The sequence below is a fragment of the Acinonyx jubatus genome, chromosome E3 (genome assembly GCF_027475565.1).
Source record: "Acinonyx jubatus isolate Ajub_Pintada_27869175 chromosome E3, VMU_Ajub_asm_v1.0, whole genome shotgun sequence".
In the NCBI taxonomy this organism is placed as follows: domain Eukaryota; kingdom Metazoa; phylum Chordata; class Mammalia; order Carnivora; family Felidae; genus Acinonyx; species Acinonyx jubatus.
Window position 1 is genome coordinate 3,217,840 of NC_069398.1, and position 20,313 is coordinate 3,238,152.

The 20,313-nt window shown below is 45.8% G+C and overlaps 2 long non-coding RNA genes across 6 annotated transcripts in view; both read right to left on the reverse strand.

Moving 5' to 3' along the window:
- LOC106971799 (uncharacterized) overlaps positions 1-17,486 on the reverse strand; it is a 27,823-nt gene extending 10,337 nt beyond the window's left edge. For 2 of the 5 annotated variants that reach the window (XR_008294549.1, XR_008294546.1), the window contains exons 1-3: positions 16,656-17,486; positions 1,085-1,183; positions 760-910 (exon numbers count right to left, since the gene is read on the reverse strand). This is a non-coding gene — a long non-coding RNA (uncharacterized LOC106971799). The remainder of the gene's footprint in view (positions 1-759; positions 911-1,084; positions 1,184-16,655) is intronic. The other 3 variants (XR_008294550.1, XR_008294547.1, XR_008294548.1) reach the window with 3 other exon arrangements.
- Positions 17,487-17,790: 304 nt separating this feature from the next.
- LOC128313697 (uncharacterized) lies at positions 17,791-20,263 on the reverse strand. The gene is made up of 2 exons (XR_008294751.1): positions 19,582-20,263; positions 17,791-19,257 (listed from the first exon to the last, which is right to left on the reverse strand). It is a non-coding gene; the product is annotated as an uncharacterized LOC128313697 (long non-coding RNA).
- Positions 20,264-20,313: the final 50 nt, after the last annotated feature.

The following is a 20,313-nucleotide window of genomic DNA, read 5'->3' on the forward strand; positions in this document are numbered from 1 at the left end:
TTGTGAATCTTGCACATCAAAAGCCTTGGCTTTCAAGATTATCATCTCTGCCATGAGTTTCAAAAGCCCGTTTAGCAACTTGGTGAAAGCCAAGGATTTGGCTGTTTGGCCACTTTCTGCTTTCTTTCTTTGAATTGGTTTGGGTCAAGCCTGTCCAAGGGATATGTAATGATTCAGGCCTCAACCTCAGGACTGGGTTTTGTGGGGAGAGGGGTCAGAGGGTTTCTTTTATAAAGGGAACATAGCATTGGTGCATGTGCAAAACATGCTAGTCATTGCTATTTTTGTTGTCAGAATAATTTTAGTGAATTTCAATGATTTCTCAGAACACTCACAGATGTGATGGCCACTCCTTTGTTCTTCTTTTGTATTATTTTTTACATTTTATTTTAAGTGTATTTATTTTGAGTGAGAGAGAGAGAGAGAGAGAGAGACAGAAATGAGTGCCAGAGAGGGGCAGAGAGAGAGGGAGACAGAGAATCCCAAGCAGGCTCCACACTGTTCCCGCAGAGTCTGGCTCAAGGCTCAAACTCACACACAGCAAGAACATGACCTGAGCCTAAAGCAAGAGTTCGATGCTTAACTGACCACCCAGGCGCCCCTCCCCCCGCCAACCCTGGTTTTTTTTCCCTATGTTTTTAAGCTCTTCAGCTACCATTTCTCCTAATTTAAACTCTTGCCAGATCCTAACTCCCAACCCTGGGGTGGTTATTCTCTGCACTGAATAAGTCAGTATCCTAGGTGTTTCTGCAAGAGCACCTTCTCAGGGCTGCACCCATCCAGGCTGGCAAACCAGTGGCTTGGCTGTCACCTGAAGCCCCATGTCATCTGAAAATCTGATGCTCCTGCTTTGCGTTGCATCATCTGATTTCCGGTCATAAGCATTGGCATTAATGTTGAAGTCAGTCACCTGTTTAAAAAAAAGCACGAAGTCCCTTTGCAGCCAAATCCACTCAAATTTCCCAATGTTTTCCAACACCAGAAGTCTCCCAGAATCAGGACTTAGCCAGACAGGATAATTCAGGCCCAGACATGATACACACTGAAGGGGAAGGAAGGATGGTTAGGGGTGAGAGCCACTTACTGAGAATAGAATCGCCGGTGTTTATCCTCAGCTCAGCCAACAACTTCCCTGGTGCCCCCACAGGCCACAGCCAGGCTCTGTTTCCAAACAGCAATTTTCCTGATGACAAAATCGGAAGAGCCTTGTGTCCTTACAGCTAGAGGCAAGAACCCTTGTGTGTGTGTTTTTTAAAGTGGACCAAATGATCACAATTGGTTGAAATTTTTTTTTTTATGTTTATTTATTTTTGAGAGAGAGAGAGAGCTTGCACAAGGGAGGGGCGGAGAGAGACAGGGAGAGAGAGAATCCCTAACAGTCCTGATGTGGACTCAATCCCACCAGCCGTGACATCATAACCTGAGCCAAAATCAAGAGCCAGATGCTCAGTCAACTGATCCACCCAGGCACCCTGGGTGATTTTTTTTTTTTTTTAATAATAAAGTTTTAGAACAGTTTTAAATTTACAGAAAAGTTGTGAAGATAGTGCCAGCAACTCTCCATATACCCCACACCGTCTGCGTTTCCCGCACGATTTTCCCATATTACAAACACCTTACATTATCATGTATTTGTCACAATTGACCAATGTTTTCATTTATTTTGTGGAATTCTTTTCAATGTTTACTTTTGAGAGAGAAAGCGAGAGACCGTGTGTGAGCAGGGGGAGGGGCAGAGAGAGGGAGACACAGAATCTGAAACAGGCACCAGGCTCTGAGCTGTCAGCACAGAGCCTGACATGGGTTCCGAACCCACCAACAGCGACACCAGATGCCATTGAACTGCAGGGTTGTCGATTTTAAAGCTAATTTCCTATTTGGGGCACTTAGGTCATTTTCAGTTTTGGGTTCCTACAAATAATTCTGTAGTAAGCTAGGTTGGGTTTTCTGCTAACCAAATCTTTGCATACAGATTTGTTTTCTTCACATAAATTTCTAAACATAGAATCGAAGGGTTAGGATGACATATTTGAAATCTTTGGATGCTAACTGCTGAACGCCCTCCTCATTTCCACTCTCACGCCGGACAGCATATGAAATGCCTATTTCTCTATATCCCCACCAACACCGCATATTAAATAGTTGTTTAAAAATCTGTGCAAATTGCTTTGGTGTGTTTTTAAAAAAAAATTTTTTTAATGTTTTTATTTATTTGAGCACCTGGGTGGCTCAGTCGGTTAAGAGTCCGACTTTGGCTCAGGTCGTGAAATCGCGGTTTGTGAGTTCGAGCCCTGCATCAGGCTCTGTGCTGACAGCTCGGAGCCTGGATCCTGCTTCAGAATCTGTGTCTCCCTCTCCCTCTGCCCCTTGCCTACTCACACTCTGTTTCTGTCTCTGTCTCTCTCAAAAATAAACAAACATTTAAAAAAAATTTTTAAAGAAATATCATAAACAAAAACAAGTGTTCTGTGGATAGGAACTTCATTGTGCCTCAATTCCTCTTTAAAATAGGAATAAAAATATCAACCTCCTTGAGGAATTATGGGGATCAAATAAGTTAATACAAAGGCGTTATGATAAATATCAACACATGTAGAATCAAAATTAACAACTCAGGAAACAACAGACATTGGTGAGAATGCAGAGGAAAGAGAACACTTTTGTACTGCTGGTGGGAATGCAAACTGGTGTAGCTACTTGGGAAAACAGTGTGAGGTTCCTCAGAAAATTAAAAATAGAACTACCCTACACCCAGCAATTGCACTACTAGGTATTTATCCAAAGGATACAAAAAAATGCTGATTCGAAGGGGCACATGCACCCCAATGTTTATAGCCAATAGCCAAAGTATCAAAAGAGCCCAAGTTCCCATCGACTGATGAATGGATAAAGAAGATGTGGTACAATGGAGTATTACTCGGCAATGAAAAAGAATGAAACCTTGCCATTTGTAAAACGTGGATGGAACTAGAGTATATTATGGTGAGCGAAATAAGTCACAGAAAGACAAATATCATATGATTTCACTCATATGTGGAATTTAAGAAACACAACAGATGAACACAGAGGAAGGGAAGGAAAAATAAGGTTAAAAACAGAGAGGGAGGCAAACCATAAGAGACTCTTAAATATAGAGAACAAACTGAGGGTTGCTGGCAGGGTGTTGGGTGGGGGAATGGGCTAAATGGGTGATGGGCATGAAGGAGGTGCTTGTTGGGATAAGCCCCAGGTGTTTTATTGTCGATGAATCACTAATTTCTATTCCTGAAATCATGATTACACTATATGTTAACTAACTTGGATTTAAATAAAATAGGGGCGCCTGGGTGGCTCCATCAGCTAAGCATCCGACTCTTGGTTTCGCAGGCCATGATCTCAGGCTTTCGTGGGTTTGAAACCCACGTGGGGCTCTGCACTGAGCATGAAGCTGCTTGGGATTCTCTCCTCCCCCCACCCCTCCCTTGCTCACACTGTCTCTGTCTCTCTCAAAATAAATAAATTAAAAAAAAACCTAAATAAAATAAAAAAAAAACCCACATGTGAAATCTTATGTGTGGCTGGGCGACCTTCTATGAAAATGTTATTATGGATTGCCACAATATCCAGGTCTTTGTTCTTGGGTGTCAGGAGATAGTGTTAGGCAGGGTCATATGACTGGCTCTGGCCAACAGATTATGATCAGAAGTGATGTGTCACTTCCTATCTGAGGGAGCAAAAAGCCACCGTAAGTAAGACTCTCCAGGCTTTGTCTTCCCCTTCGCGGAGGGTGGAGTCACAAGACAGAAGCTGCCTGCATCCCTGAGTCACTGTGCATCATCCCGTGGAGGGCAGCAGCTGTGATGGATTGTTGCCTGGACCCAGAGCAGGCTCTGCCTGAGCAAGGAATTCACTTCCGTGAGGTTTAGCTGATTCGATCTTCTTGTCATTGTGGTTCAGTCACTGGCAGTAGCCTGACTACTAGAACAGATGTTTGAATGCTCCCAGACAATAACCCACAGTGTGCATTTGGAGGATGCAGCGTACCGCCCCTCGAAACCTTCACCCCACTCTGAGCCTGGGCCTCTCCTGTTCTCTTAACAAAAGGCTGTTGCTTCAGCTGCTGGGAGAATTCACAGAAACACAGTCTGCCAAACATATTGGTACCATCAGCTCTTAGCACCCCTGGGGTACAGGGGACATGATTCTAATTTTTTTTTCAGTTGAGATCTAACTGGCAATTGACATGTAACACTGTATTAGTTCCAGGTATGCAACATAATGATTCAATATTTGTATATATTGTTAAATGATGACCACAGTAAATTTAGTTAACATCCATCACCGCACAGCTTTACAGACCCTTTCTCCTTGTGAATAGAACTTGTAAGATTTACTGTTTCAACAACTTTCCAATGTACGACACGGTATTATTAACTCTAGTCTCCATGCTATACAAGTGCTGTATTTTTTAAGAAGGAAAGAAAATGTCCTTGTGATTTTGGGATTGTGGTCTGCCAGCGCCATGGTTAACGCACCCCTGTTTAGGAAGAGCTAGGGAAGATGCATGTATTTGCACCTGTTCCTTGTGCTGGGCAGCCTCTGAGGGGGTCCCCAAAGATCCACACCTCCTGGTATTCATGCCCTTGTGTAATTCCCTTCCCCATGGTGTGGGGTGAACTCACTGACTTGCCTCCAGTGAATAGAATACAGCTGAAGTGATGGATGTCACCTCCAAGGGTAGGTTATAAAAAACTGTCATTTCTGTCTTGGGCACCTCCTTTCTTTTCCTCTGCTGAAAAGAATCCAGCTGCCAGGTCCTCAGCAGCCCCGTAGAGGCTTAATTAACATAACTATCACCCAAACTGTTTCCTTTCCCAAAGGAGATTACAATAGAATCTTCTTGTAATCCCTCCTTCTGGTCCTTCCCTGTCCTCCCCCACATCCCCAGGCAAACTTTCATCTGTTTTCTGTGGCTATAGATTAGTTTGCATTTTCTATAAAGGGAATGAATCATAAGGCACACACTTTTTTGGGGGGGGGTCTGGTTTCCTTTACTTAGCATAGTTATTCGGAGATTCACCCGTGTTGTACTGTGGACCGAGAGTTCATTTCTTCTCACTGCTGCATAGCAGCAGTGTATGGATGCACTATGGTCTGTTTATCTTTCCACCTGTTGGACATTCGGGTTGCTTCCAGTTTCTGCCTATTGCAGAGAAACACAGGGGGGTGCCTGGGTGGCTCAATTGGTTAAGCATCTGATTTCAGATCAGGTCATGATCTCACACTTCATGAGTTCAAGCCCCGCTTCCGGCTTGCTGCTTTCAGTACAGAGCTTGCTTCAGATCCTGTGTCTCTGGCTCTCTCTGGCCTTCCCTCACCCAAATAAATAAATACTAAACAAAAAAAAATATTTTAAAGAAGAGCATGTAAGTATAAGTGCGGATATAGGCTTTCTTTTCTCTTTGGGAAATACCTAGGAGTATTGGTGGAAATGGTAGAGTATTATTGTGAGTGTTATGTTGAATTTTATTTTATTTTGTGAAGTTTATTTTTATTATTTTTTATGTTTATTTTTATTTTTGAGAGACAGAGTACCAGCGGGGGAGGGGCAGAGAGAGAGGGAGACACAGAATTGGAAACAGGCTCCGGGCTCTGAGCTGTCAGCAAAGACCCCAACATTGGGGCTCAAACTCAGGGAGTGTGAGATCATGATCTGAACTGAAGTCGGACTCTTAACTGACTGCCACCCAGGTTCCCCTATGTTTTTATTTTTAAAGTAATCTCCACACAGTTGGATATTACCTAAGTCTCTAAACTCACAATCCCAAGATCGAGAGTAAGATTCCCTACCAACTGAGGCAGCCAGGCATCCTCTATACGGAATTAACATTTTTTTTAAATTTTTTTTCAATGTTTATTTATTTTTGGGACAGAGAGAGACAGAGCATGAACGGGGGAGGGGCAGAGAGAGGGAGACACAGAATCCGAAACAGGCTCCAGGCTCTGAGCCATCAGCCCAGAGCCTGACGCGGGGCTCGAACTCACGGACCGCGAGACCGTGACCTGGTTGAAGTCGGACACTTAACCGACTGCGCCACCCAGGCGCCCCAACATTTTTTTTTTTAAAGTTTATTCACTTATTTTGAGAGAGAGAGAGACTACGGGAGGGGCAGAGATAGAGGAAGAGAGGATCCCAAGCAGGCTCTGCACCATCAGCATGGATCCTGATGGGCTCAAACTCATCAACCATGAGATCATGACCTAAGCCTAAACTAAGTGTCAGGTTCTTTTTTTTTTTTTTAATTTTTTTTTTAACGTTTATTTATTTTTGAGACAGAGAGACAGAGCATGAACAGGGGAGGGGCAGAGAGAGAGGGAGACACAGAATCTGAAACAGGCTCCAGGCTCTGAGCTGTCAGCACAGAGCCCGACGCAGGGCTTGAACTCACGGACCATGAGATCATGACCTGAGCCGAAGTCGGACGCTTAACTGACCGAGCCACCCAGGCGCCCCCTAAGTGTCAGGTTCTTAATGGGCTGAGTCATCCAGGCACCCCCTGTATGTTGAATTTTAAAAGAAACTCTTGGCTTATTTTTCAAAGTGATTGTACCACTCTACAGTCCCACAAACTACTCTGTAAGATGTTTAACCATTCTGGAACTAACCAGTAAACACCAGAAGTCCCAGTGTCTGTGACAGCCATCTCCCACCACCCCCCATTCCAAATGCTTCCCAGAATGGGGTGATACCCCCACCTCTGCTAGACCAGAGGCATTCTTGTTCCAGTGGTAGGAACACCCATTTATGAACCATGGAAGAAAGCTTGTGAACCCATATTTCTTTTTTTACTTCTTTTTTTTTTTTATTTTAAGAAAGAGAGAGTGCACATGAGCAAGGGAGAAGGGGCGGAGGGAGAGAGAGAGAGAGAGAGAGAGAGAGAATCCTAAGCAGCTTCCATGCTGCGCGGTGCAGATGAATCCTGACATGGGGCTTGATCCCACAGCCCTGGGATCATGACCTGAGCTGAAATCTAGAACCGGAGGCTCAACCAACTGAGCCACCCAGGTGCCCCTGTGAACCCATATTTCTGAACTGAGTTCATGGTAGCCAATGTACAAGACGGTAAGAAGAGCAGGAGGTAGCGACTAGTGGTACATCTTGGCTTGGCTTTGCATTTTGTGGTTCTTTGGTTTCTGAAAAGACCAAACTGCTCTTTATTTAGAAAACCACGGTTTACATGTAGTGGAGAAACACCCCGTGGTGGTTGGAACTTACAGTCAGGACCCATTTGCTTTCTATTCTTAACTTTGCCTCTGGCCCTGGAGCCTCCCAGAGCCTCCCTGGGGTAAAAATAAGTGGTGTTTGGTAATCTTGGGCTGAAAGGTGGTACTTAAGTCAAAAGTACACCTAACTCAGCTAATTTTCTCTAATCACCTGTACCAGCCAAGGATCAGCAGGTGCGGGGGGGGTTTGGGGGGGGGACATGATTATGATGCAACCACAACCACGCACTGCAGGACGGCACGGAACAGTGTTGTGATTCCGAAAACCTTCATCCCTGGACCTTATCAAGCTGGAGTGTGCATCAGAATCCCCAGGAGGGCTTGTTAAAGCACAGACTGCCTGGTCCCACCCCAGAGATTCTGATTTCAGGTGTCTGGAGAGGTGCCTGAGAATTGTCATTTCTTTCTTCCCTTCCTTCCTTCCTTTCAGTATGCTCCACGTGGAGCCCAAAGTGGGGCTTGAACTCACAACCCTGAGATCAAAACCTGAGCTGAGATCAAGAGTCAGATGCTTAACTGATTCCTACCCCCCCCCTTTCTAAAAAATTAAAAAAGATTTTTTAGGGGCGCCTGGGTGGCTCAGTCAGTTAAGCGTCCAGCTTTGGCTCAGATCATGACCTCGCAGTTCGTGAATTTGAGCCCCACATTGAGCTTTCTGCTGTCACTGCCCACTTGGGATCCTCTGTCTCCCTTTCTCTCTGCCCTTCCCCAGCTCTCATGCACACTCTTTCTCAAAAATGAAAACAAATTTAAAAAATTTTTATTTTTTATTTATTAAAACTTTTTATATTAATTAATTATAGTTTTTATTTTAGAGAATCTTCGTTTCTAGTAAGTTCCCAGTTGGCACACCTGCTACTGATCATGGGGCCACTCTCTGAGATGCGCTTCCTTCCTGGAGGTCTTTGCTAAGGTCAAGTCCAGCTGAGTCAGTGACCTTCAGCTGGGGTGATTTTGACCACCAGGGGGCGAGACTTGGAGACATTTCTGGTTGCCACAGCTGGTGTGCAGTGGGCATTGCTACTGGCATCTAGTGGGTAAAAGCCACGTCTCAAAGCATGAGACAGCCCCCCACAGGAGTTATTCGACTCAGAATATCAACAGTGCTGAGGCTGAGAAACTCTGAACTGCCGAGGAAAGCATAAATACATCAGAAGATTATTATTACAAGGAGTAAATAATACGCAGCCATTAGGAAGAATGCCCTTTAGACCTTTTATTTCTTTTTTTCTTAGGCATTTTAAAAAATGTTTATTTATGTATTTTTAAGAGAGAGAGAGGGAGTATGAGCAGGGGAGGACAAAGAGAGGGAGGCAGAGAATCCCAAGCAGGCTCCATTCTGTCAGCACAGAGCCCGACTTGGGGCTTGAACTCATGAACCAGTGAGTCGGATGCTTAACTGACTGAGCAAGCCAGGTGTCCCATTTTCTTAGACCTTTTTGAAACTTGAGGAATTGTTTGTGATGGGGGGCAGGGGAGAAAAGGAATACGTTCAACATTATCAGTGGTTTCATTAATTTTCTTTATACTTTATCACTTCCTAGAAGTTTCTTGTTTCTGTTTATTTATATGGCATCCATCTCCATTTAAAAGGACCTAATCTAGTACACTTCAGGAGAATGTTAACTAGTCAGTGGATACGTGGCTGGGGAAACCCAATGTCTTATAAGTCAAATCAATGGCGAGTTGATGGGTTCTTAACAACTGACTCCCTGAAAAGAAAAGCTCTGGTTTGTGGTATTTGCTGATTTTCATGCTGTAAACATCCCCCCCCTCCCCCCCGTGGCTGATTTCAAGCCACCTCATGATGTCACCGGAGAAGCAGTTGGGTAGATGAGCACAACTGGCTGGCCAAGCCCATAGGAGCCAGGGGCCCTGCTGTTAATTATGGAAATAATTATGTTAATATAAAAGACTTGAAAAATATATACTTTTTTTTTAAATTTTTTTTTCAACGTTTATTTATTTTTTGGGACAGAGAGAGACAGAGCATGAACGGGGGAGGGGCAGAGAGAGAGGGAGACACAGAATCGGAAACAGGCTCCAGGCTCTGAGCCATCAGCCCAGAGCCCGACGCAGGGCTCGAACTCACAGACCGCGAGATCGTGACCTGGCTGAAGTCGGACGCTTAACCGACTGCGCCACCCAGGCGCCCCTGAAAAATATATACATTTTTTAATGTTTATTTTTGAGAGAGAAAGAGAGAACGAGTGGGGGAGGGACAGAGAGAGAGAGGGAGATACAAATCTGAAGCAGGCTCCAGGCTCCGAGCTGTCAGCACACAGCCCAACGCAGGGCTCGAACCCACGAACCGTGAGATCATGACCTGAGCTGAAGTCGCAGAATGCTCAACTGACAAAGGCATCCAAGAGCCCCAAGACTGGAAAAAAGTATTAAAAGACTGGAAGGAAAAATGGCAAAAGGCTAATAGTAGTACACTGGGATTATGCAAACATTAGAAACTATGAAGCTTCAGCTTAATACGAAATGAATTTGAGAGCGGGGGGGGGGGGGGGGGCGGGTAGGGAAACAGAGGTGGCTCCTAGGCTGGGTTATGTCCTGGGTTATGGAGGAATAGAATCACCTAGCCATGCAATCGACGGAATGGGAAAAGATATTTGCAAATGACCTATCGGATAAAGGGCTAGCATCCAAAATCTATAAAGAACTCACAAACTCCACACTCCCAAAATAAATAATCCAGTGAAAAAATGGGCAGTGGACATGAATAGACACTTTTCCAAAGAAGACATCCGGATGGCCAACAGGCACATGAAAAGATGCTCAATGTCACTCCTCGTCAGGGAAACACAAGTCAAAACCACACTCAGATACCACCTCACACCAGTCAGAGTGGCTAAAATGAACAAATCAGGAGACTATAGGTGTTGGCAAGGATGCGAAGAAACGGGAACCCTCTTGCACTGCTGGTGGGAATGCAAACTGGTGCAGCCGCTCTGGAAAACAGTGTGGAGGTTCCTCAAAAAATTAAGAATACAATTATCCTACGACTGAGCAATAGTGCTACCAGGCATTTACCCAAGGGATATAGTAATGCTGATGCATAGGGGCACATGTACCCCAATGCTTATAGCAGCACTTTCAACAACAGGCAAATTATGGAAAGATCCTAAAGGTCCATCAACTGACAAACGGATAAAGAAGATGTGGTTTATATATACAATGGAATAGTACTTGAGAAAGAATGAAATCTGGCCTTTTGCAGCAATGTGGATGGAACTGGAGGGTATTATGCTGAGTGAAATAAGCCAGGCAGAGAAAGACAGATACCATGTTTTCACTCATATGTGGATCCTGAGAAACTTAACAGAAGACCATGGGGGAGGGGAAGGGGAAAAAAAGTTACAGAGAGGGAGGGAGGCAAACCATAAGAGACTCTGGGATACTGACAACAAACTGAGGGTTGATGGGGGGGTGGGGGAGAGGGGAAAGTGGGTGATGGGCATTGACGAGGGCGCCTGTTGGGATGAGCACTGGGTGTTGTATGGAAACCAATCTGACAATAAATTAAAAAAAAAAAAAAGAATCACCTAGCCATTAATGTTACTTAGCTCCCAATTTCTGGTCTCCACCCAAATTCTAAATTTGTGACTGAGAGAATCAGTTGACATGATCCTATGTCAATTGTAGTGGAGGTTGGGGGCGGGGGGGAAGATGCATATAAACATGCGGTGCATGGAGGGGGGGGCATGTGCTGCAGGTGAAATGTGGGTGAGGTAGAAGTGATGGGGGCTGGGAGACTCTGCTGTGGAACGCCCGGTCAAGGAGGACTGCTCAGAGGAAGTGACATGTGAACTGAGACCTAAATGACAAGAAGGTGCCTGACAGCCTGGGACTGTGTTTTGAGAACAGCCAGCAAATGCCTTCCCACTCAAGACGCCGTCTGTGCATTGGGGCACGGGCATCGCTGGGGGCTTATTGGACGGGCACCCACCCAGGGCGCACCCCAGCTGTGTGGAACTGGACTGTGCATTTGAATGAGATCGACTGGGGGGGGATTCAGGTGAGAATCACAGAGCTGGGGATTGAATTCGAGAGCCTGCATTACTGTTTCAGGATGCTGGTTTCGGTCAGATACTGTGACTCCACTGCATAGACATCTCACCTCAATGAGAAGCTGTTTCTCTAGTGAGACCCAGCCTGGCAAACGGAACTGAGCCTTTGTTTTTCAGAGCTGTGCCATTTTATTACTTTATTTTATTTTTTAAATGTTTATTTTTGAGAGAGAGAGGAGAGCGTGCACACAAGTAGAGGATGGGTAGAGAGAGGGAGAGGGAGACACAGAATCTGAGGCAGCTCCAGGCTCTGAGTTGTCATCACAGAGCCTGACATGGGGCGCGAACTCATGAACTGCAAGATCATGGGCTGAGCTGAAGTTGGATGCTGAACCAAATGAGCCACCCCAGCGCCCCTGAGAGCTGTGCCATTTTAAAACTGGTTTTGGGGGGCACCTGAGTGTCTCAGTCTGTTAGGCATCTGACTCTTGGTTTCAGCTCAGGTCATGATCTCATGGTTCGTGAGTTTGTGTCCTGTGTTGGGCTCTGCGTGGACAGCATAGAGCTTTCTTGGGATTCTCTGTCTCCCTCTCTCTCTGCCCCTCCCTGGCTCGTGTTCTCTTTCCCTCTCTCTCAAAAACAAACATTTAAAAAACCCCCACAGATTTTAGGAAAGTGAAGGAATCACTTAGCAGGCAGAAGCCGGAGGCCTGAGAAACAGCGTTATCATGAGACTTTTCACAGTGACATCACCACCGGGCTGAAGCGTGCCTTCAGCCCAAGCCCTGGGCACCACAGGCAGAGTTCTCACAAGTCGGAAAGGCCACGGGCTGTCTTTCTGAATGCACTTAATTGCCTGTGATTCACCCCTCAGAGAGGAGCCAGAAAGAGAGATCGTTCCTAACCGGAGTACTATCTGATAACTGGCAGCAACTTGCAGCTACAGTTCCAGGCTGAACACCAGCCCTGGAAGGAACACGCTGTTGTAATGGGGCAAAGTTGCATAAAAGGTGGGTAAAAGCAAAGAGGAAGCACAACCAGCAACCTCACATTTCCCCAAGCTACAGGAGATTACATTTGTTTAGCACTGCGCAGATTACTACGTCCTTTACATATAACGAGCAATGGATTGCATTTAGCTGTTGGTGCAGAGACCCAACCACAGCTGCTTATATAAACTAGAGGGCTTTTCTTTTACTTAAATAGTGGTCTGAGGACATCCACAAATTCATCAGACTTCCTCCTTTCTGCTCCACTATTCTCGGCATATGGCTTCCTTCCTCAAGGTTACCTCATGGTCAAAGATGGCTGCTGCAGCCCTGGCTACCTTGTTTGAGTTCCAGGCAACAGGAAGGAGGAAGTAGCAAGAGCAAGAGACCAAGCTAAATCACTTCCTTTTAAATAGCTTTCTTGGAAGCCCCACCCAATGACTTCCTCTTATGATTTCATCATCCTCCCTTCCTTGCAAAGGAGGCTGGGAAATGTAGTCCTTAAGCTGGGCACACTGCCCACTTGAATACAATTTAGGCTCTGTTTGCAAAAAATAACTGTGGAATGGATATTGGGAGAGAAGCATGCAGTCTCCAACATGCTTACATTATCCCATTCTGTGCTCAGTTTTGAGAGACCTTTGGGAGAATCTATAATTTCCCCCACAAGGTCTGAGATTCTCTGACACTTTTTTCTGTGTTTTAAACAGACTAGCAGTATTTTTTCTTTCTTTTTCTCGGGGGGGGGGGAGGGGAGAGAGAGAGAGAGAGAGACAGAGAGACAGAGAGAGAGAGACAGAGAGAGAGAGAATCTTAAGCTGGCTATATCCCATGACCCCGGGTTCATGATCTGAGCTGAAATCAAGAGTCGGATGCTCAATCAACTGAGTCACCCACGCACCCCAAGACTAGCAGTATTTTCTCTTTTTCTTAAGAAAGGTAGAATTATTTGCCCAAGGTAAGCTGCATTTCATAGCAAGGGGAGGAGAACATATAAGGTTTCAAATCTGTCGAAAATCTTCCGTCACAATTTGTTTTCTGTGTTTCTACAGAAAACAAGAGTTTAGGGAGAAACACGTCCCTTTAATTTACCAAGTGAGGTGAGTTGTGACCACATTTGATCACAGGAAAGGCATGAGAAGGAATCAGAACACATCCCTTCCACACTCCTTCCCCCACCTCCCAGAAGAGCAGATCATTGTTCCCATACACGGTGACTGAAATGTGAGTGGGGGGAGTCACCCGCATCTCCAACAAGCCACCCCACCTTTGGAGTCCAGGACTGCACGGTCAAAGAATCTCACCCTCAGTAGGAAGCTGAGTGCAGCACGGGTACAACCGAGATGTGGTGTTTTAAAGTATATCCCCATTTCTATAGCATGCCTCCCTTCAAAGGTGGAGCCAATCCCCCTGGCCTTGAACGCGACCCAGAGTTAGTGGCTTGCTTCCATGGAAGAGACTGTACACATGCTTATGACTTCTGAGGCTAGGTCATAAAAAGGAGAACTTCCTCCTGGCATTCTCCCTCAGCTCACCCCCTCTGGGGGAACCAGATGCCATGTCTTGTAGCAAAAGTGAAATTCAGAAACCAGCTCAAGAGTGTACTTAATAACGCCAACACTGGTGCTAAACTTGAGCAGGCAACGTATTAAAACCCAAAAAGGACTGCCTTTTTTTAAATGTATGTGCGGTGAAATGTTAAGTAAAAGATGTTTGATTTTATCTTGTTTTTATTGACCTCTTGTGCTCACAATGTTATTTGACTTTTCTCATGTCTTTTGACTCATGCCCTTCATTCTAACTTTGAGCTTTCCTGGCAGTAATTGATCTATGAGGCCGCGTGTATGGCCTACTGTGATGAATGCACGCATCATGTATCACGAGAAGCTGTGGGTATCACCCATTCTCTTGACGTTGCTGTGTGGTAGTCCAAGAGAGAAGGAAAAAGATGGGCTTCCATTTCAGTTTTAATTCAATCACATGGGGGCGCCTGGGTGGCTCAGTCAGTTGAACGTCCGACTTCGGCTCAGGTCACAATCTCGTGGTTCATGAGTTCAAGCCCCGCGTTGGGCTCTGTGCTGACAGCTCAGAGCCTGGAGCCTGCTTCAGATTCTGTGTCCCCCACTCTCTCTGCCCCACCCCTGCTTGTGCTCTCTCTGTGTCTTTCAAAAATGAATAAACATAAAAAAAATTTTAATTCAATCATGTGAACAAATAATCTTGGGAGTGTGGAAAGCCTTTCTAAGCCTGATGCAAAACTCAGGAGCTATAAATTCAAAGACTGAACTCTTTAAAAAATTTTTCAAAGCAAGAAAAATGGAAAAGGATAAACGAAACAGAAAGCCAATGACAACCTGGGAAACTAGACTAGTCAAAGTACAGCCATAAGGAGATAACCTTTTTTCATTTCTTTGATCAGCGAAGTGCAGAGTTTTTGTTTTTTTTTTAATACCATTAGTAAGACTATGGAAAAATGGCACACATGTATTTATGGGAGCCAGTGCCAATTGCTCTGCCTTTCTGAAGCACATTTTCTTTTTCTTTTTTTGTTATTTTTTTATGTATATTTATTTTTTTTTTAATTTTTTTTCAACGTTTTTTATTTATTTTTGGGACAGAGAGAGACAGAGCATGAACGGGGGAGGGGCAGAGAGAGAGGGAGACACAGAATCGGAAACAGGCTCCAGGCTCTGAGCCATCAGCCCAGAGCCCGACGCAGGGCTCGAACCCACGGACCGCGAGATCGTGACCTGGCTGAAGTCGGACGCTTAACCGACTGCGCCACCCAGGCGCCCCTATGTATATTTATTTTTGAGAGAGACAGAGCCTGACATGGGGCTTGATTCCATGAACCATGAAATCATGACCTGAGCCAAAGTCAGGAGTCGGCTGCTCAACTGAGTGAGCCACCCAGGAGTCCCTTTCAGAATATTTTAAAAGGATTTATGTACTGACAAGGAATGGTGTCAAACTATGTTAAGAGAAAGAAGAGTGTGATAGTACTCATAAAATGATCGCGTGTTTTTCCTTAAAGGGGGGACATACATGTGTATAGTTACATACACACATACACAAGGACACCATTTCCAAAGGTTACATGTTAGCTCTTGAGTATAGGATTGAGACACATGCCAGACAAGGTAGGTGGAATAACTTTTCACTTCTTACTTTCTGTTCTTCTGTGCAATTGGAATTCTTCCGTTGAAACAAGGAGTACTTGTTAGAACCAGTGAATACAGAATATGGTGCTCTTACAGGGGATTCTACCTCATGGAATGTATAGGAAAGGAGGAATTAAAGGATGGCCAAGATGGGTTAGTTGTACAGAGACCCTGAGTACGTGTTCCTATAGTACTAAAACACTGAAAACAGCCAAAATGCTTTGTGGTGATGAACTGATACATTATGATGGGCCTATACCATGGGGTACTATGTGACTGTTAATAAGAAGTAAGCAGGTGACTACTGTTGACCTTTAAGGAACATGGGTTTGAACTGCGTTGGTCCACTTATATGCAAATTTTTGCAGTCAATACAGTACAGGTCTGTGAATGTATTTATTCTTCCTTGTAATGTTCTTAGTCACATTTTCTTCTCTCTAGCTTCCTTTATTGTAAGAACACAGTATATAATACATACATAGCATACAACCTACATGTTAGCCAACTGTATATGTTATGATGGATGAGGCTTCCAATCAATAGAAAGCTATCAGTAGTTAAGTTTCAGGGGTGTACAAAGTCACATGGATTTTCAACTGTGCGTGGGGTCATACCCTTAACCTCCACATCGTTCAAGGGTCAACGTATATTGTTGGCATGGAAAAGATGTCCAAAATATATTACAAAATGGAAAATAAAAGGTCAGTTTTATAACAAGCTGTGTAATATATCTTTTGTGTTTAAAAGTGTTTACATATAGGGGTGCCTGTGTGGCTCAGTCAGTTAAGCATCCGACTTTGGTTCAGGTCATGATCTCGAGGTTTGCTCGAGCCCTGCATCGGGCTATGTGCTGACAGGTCAGAGCGTGGAGCCTGCTTCAGATTCTGTGTCTCCGTCTCTCTCTGCCCCTCACCCACTCACGCTCTCTCTCTCAAAAATAAATGAATGTTGGGGCGCCTGGGTGGCTCAGTCGGTTAAGCGGCAGACTTCGGCTCAGGTCACGATCTCGCGATCCGTGAGTTCGAGCCCCGCGTCGGGCTCTGTGCTGACAGCTCAGAGCCTGGAGCCTGTTTCAGATTCTGTGTCTCCCTCTCTCTCTGCCCCTCCCCTGTTCATGCTCTGTCTCTCTCTGTCTCAAAAATAAATAAACGTTAAAAAAAAATTAAAAAAAAATAAACGAATGTTAAAAAAAAAAACTTAAAAAAAAAGTCTTTATGTATACATACCTAAAAGTCTGGAAGGTGTTAAAAATCAAAGTGCAGTGGCACCTGGCTGCCCTAGTCTGTGGAACATGTGATTCTTGATCTTGGGGTCCTGAGTTCCAGCCCCATGTTGGGCATGGAGCTTATGAAAAAAAAAAAAAAAAAGAAGAAAGGATACATTAACTCACATTTTCTTCAGTCATCAAATGCTACTTACTTTAAATGGATGTGAAGTTTCCAGAGTTTAGCTGAGAGATGTCACATGCACTGTGGCTCCTATAAACCTCCCAATTCCAAGGTTGGAGGCTAATCCAGGATCACTTTCTCAGGCCCCTTGAGGACTAATTTTTTTTTTTTTTTTTTTTAGTGTCAGTCTTTATTGAGCAATTTTGTGGATGTGTGAGGAACTCAGTTCTTTTCTCATTTATTCTCATTGAATCTTGAAAGCAAACCTCAGGAATTTCTGTTATCATCTCCATTTTTGATGCTCAAAGAGTCTTACTAATGTGCCCAAGGTCACTCAGACAGGAAGTGCCTATAAAGTTATTGAGAAGGCCAAACTAGATGGCACTATCTCATCAATAGAAAGAAAAAAAATGTGGTTCAAGTCAAACTAGATTACTGGTTTTGTAAGCCTTTTCCATGTCTGTGCCTTTCTTTTTATTTTATTATTATTTTTTTAATGTTTGTTTATTTTTGAGAAAGACAGAGACAGAGTGTGAATGGGGGAGGGGCAGAGAGAAAGGAAGACAGAATCCGGGACAGGCTCCAGGCTCTGAGCTGTTAGCACAGAGCCCGACGTGGGGCTCGAACCCACAAACCGTGAGATCATGACCTGAGCTGAAGTCGGACGCTTAACCAACTGAGCCACCCAGGTGCCCCTTTATTTAATTTAATTTAATTAAAAAATTTTTTTTAACGTTTTATTTTTGAGACAGAGAGAGAGCATGAATGGGGGGAGGGTCAGAGAGAGAGGGAGACACAGAATCAGAAGCAGGCTCCAGGTTCTGACCTGTCAGCACAGAGCCCGATGCGGGGCTCGAATTCACGGACCGCAAGATCACGACCTGAGCCGAAGTCAGACGGTTAACCGACGGAGCCACCCAGGCGCCCCATCCCTTTATTTTATTTTTTAATGTTTATTTATTTTGTTTAAAAAAAATTTTTTTTTAACGTTTATTTATTTTTGAGACAGAGAGAGACAGAGCATGAACGGAGGAGGGGCAGAGAGAGGGAGACACAGAATCTGAAACAGGCTCCAGGCTCTGAGCCATCAGCCCAGAGCCCGATGCAGGGCTCGAACTCACGGACCGCGAGATCCTGACCTGAGTTGAAGTCGGATGCCCAACCGACTCAGCCACCCAGGTGCCCCTAATGTTTATTTATTTTGGACAGAGACAGAGTATGAGCGGGGGAGGGGAAGAGAGAGAGAGAGGGAGACACAGAATCTGAAGCAGGCTGCAGGCTCTGAGCTGTCAGCACAGAGCCTGATGTGGGGCCTGAACCCATAAGCTGTGAGACCATGGCCTGTGCTGAAGTCAGACACTTAACCAACTGAGCCACCCAGGTGCTTTGTATCTCTGTGCCTTTCAACTTATGTGTCCCAGTGCTCTGAGGGGCCTCTGCCTTCCAGGAGCCTTGGCTGTGCTTCATGGTCTAGCAATGCTTCCCCCCCCCCAGGAAGTCCTCTGAAATTCCACCACTGGGAAATACCCATTTATCCTCCTTACAAATCTAACTTTCCGCCATCATAGCATAGGCCATATACTGTTTTTACAGTAGCCACAGGTGAGCCTCATCCCACAGTCCTTGCAGGTTGGCTATGAGCACCCAGCAGGTATTGACGTGTAATAATGCTGCTTAGGTTTTATAAACAGCAGTTTAGAATGAAACTGACCAATAGCTTGGGTCTCCAGAGTCATCTCTGTGTGTCTGGGGGCAGGGAGGGGGAGGAAGAGAGGAAGAGAGAGAGAGAGAGAGAGAGAACACTCATTTAATACCTTGGCAAGTCTCAGAAAAATCTCTATGAAAATGCCCTCAAATTAAACATTTTTTGCCACACAGGCGCCTGGGTGGCTCAGTTGGTTAAGTGCCCAACTTTGGCTCAGGTCATGATCTCGAGGTTTGTGGGTTCGAGCCCTGTGTAGGGCTGTGGTGACAGCTCAGAGCCTGGAGCCTACTTTGGATTCTATGCCTCCCTCTCTCTGCCCCTCCCCTGCTCCTGCTTTGTCTCTCTCCGTCTCTCAAAAAATACGTTAAAAAAAATTTCTTTGCCATAAAAATAACAGATGTTCAGATGTTTTTCTATTGTAATCATTGAAAAAATTCTTCTAATATTACAGAATCAACAGATAGTTTTCACTGTGCTTGTGCAAAAGAGGTAAGCCCCAAGCTGTGTGCCTCTGATAGTGGATGGACAAAATGCATTCATGGCCTGCTGCTCCCACTCTGGCTGCCTGAAAACTTGGGGTTCCCCTCTAACACCCACTTTTGCCTGGCATGTACTTTCTGCGTGGCCTCCAACCCCCTTTCTTCCTAAAGCTTACCTATCTTTTTAAAGATTCAACCAGGAAGAAGACTGCCAAGATTCTGACCTTGAAGAAGTTACTTTTTGGAGACAGCAGTCCTGTAAGAAAACACATCAATAGTAGATCATTTCATGTAGTGATACGGGGTATCAAACAGTAAAACCAGGCAATAGGAGAGTAGGGGGCTCTACTTTAACAAGGCTGGTATGACAAGAGCTCTGTGCTTACAGGCCGTTTGAGCTGAGCCTTGAGAACTGAGGGGCGGGGGGAGGGGGAAGAGTCCAGAGAGAGTGTACCATGACAGCAAAGGCCCTGTGGCAGAAAAGAGCTTAGTGTCCTGGGGAAACATAAAGAAGGCCAGTGTGAATGGGCAGCACAAGACAAGCAGGGGATGGAGTCAGGTGAAAATAAAGGAGGCGGACCCATATCCTGCAGGTCAAAGTGAGGAGAGTGCGCGAGGTGGCAGCTAGTGGGGGATGGTGGCCTGGCCGACTTCTCCAGCCGTGGGTGGCTCCTGCCCCTGACGCCGGAGTCTGGGGTGGCGGGTTTGCCTCTGTGCGGTCATCGCCCGTTTGCGTGGCTGCTTCCACTGGGGTGCCCCGGGGTCTCAGGGGCAACAGGGTCACCGCGCCGCGCGGGTTAACTGGAGGCCGCGCCGTCCACTCGGCGCGGCCACGCGGGATCCGGCCGCGGGAGGCGGGGGCTGGCGCGTGACGCAGGCTGCCCGCACTTGGCCCCGCAGCCTGCTTGTCGGGACAGGTGCGGGGCCGCCACCCACCCCGGCTTGGGCTCCCCGTCCCGCGCTCCGTTGCGCTGGCGGCCTCCAGGGTGGACTGGCGGCCGCGACACGGGACGCTGTCCCCGAAGACCAGCCCGCTGGCCTTGCCACTTGCGAGTTTTTCTTCGAGGTCGGAGGCCCAAATTGCCCGTGAGAGAAATGGGACACTGAAATAAACAGATGGGGGAGCACTCTGCCAAGCTGGACACAAGTTGGGCGTTTCCTTCTCTTTCTCCACGTCCCTCCTCCCCTTTGGAAGCCCAAAGGGCTGGAGCAGGCTGGCTGTCACCCCCGACACCCCAGCGACTCCGAGGCGCGGAGGCCCGACTTACTTTTGCTTCCCCTGAGGCGGGGAAGCGCCTGAAAAGCCCCCGCG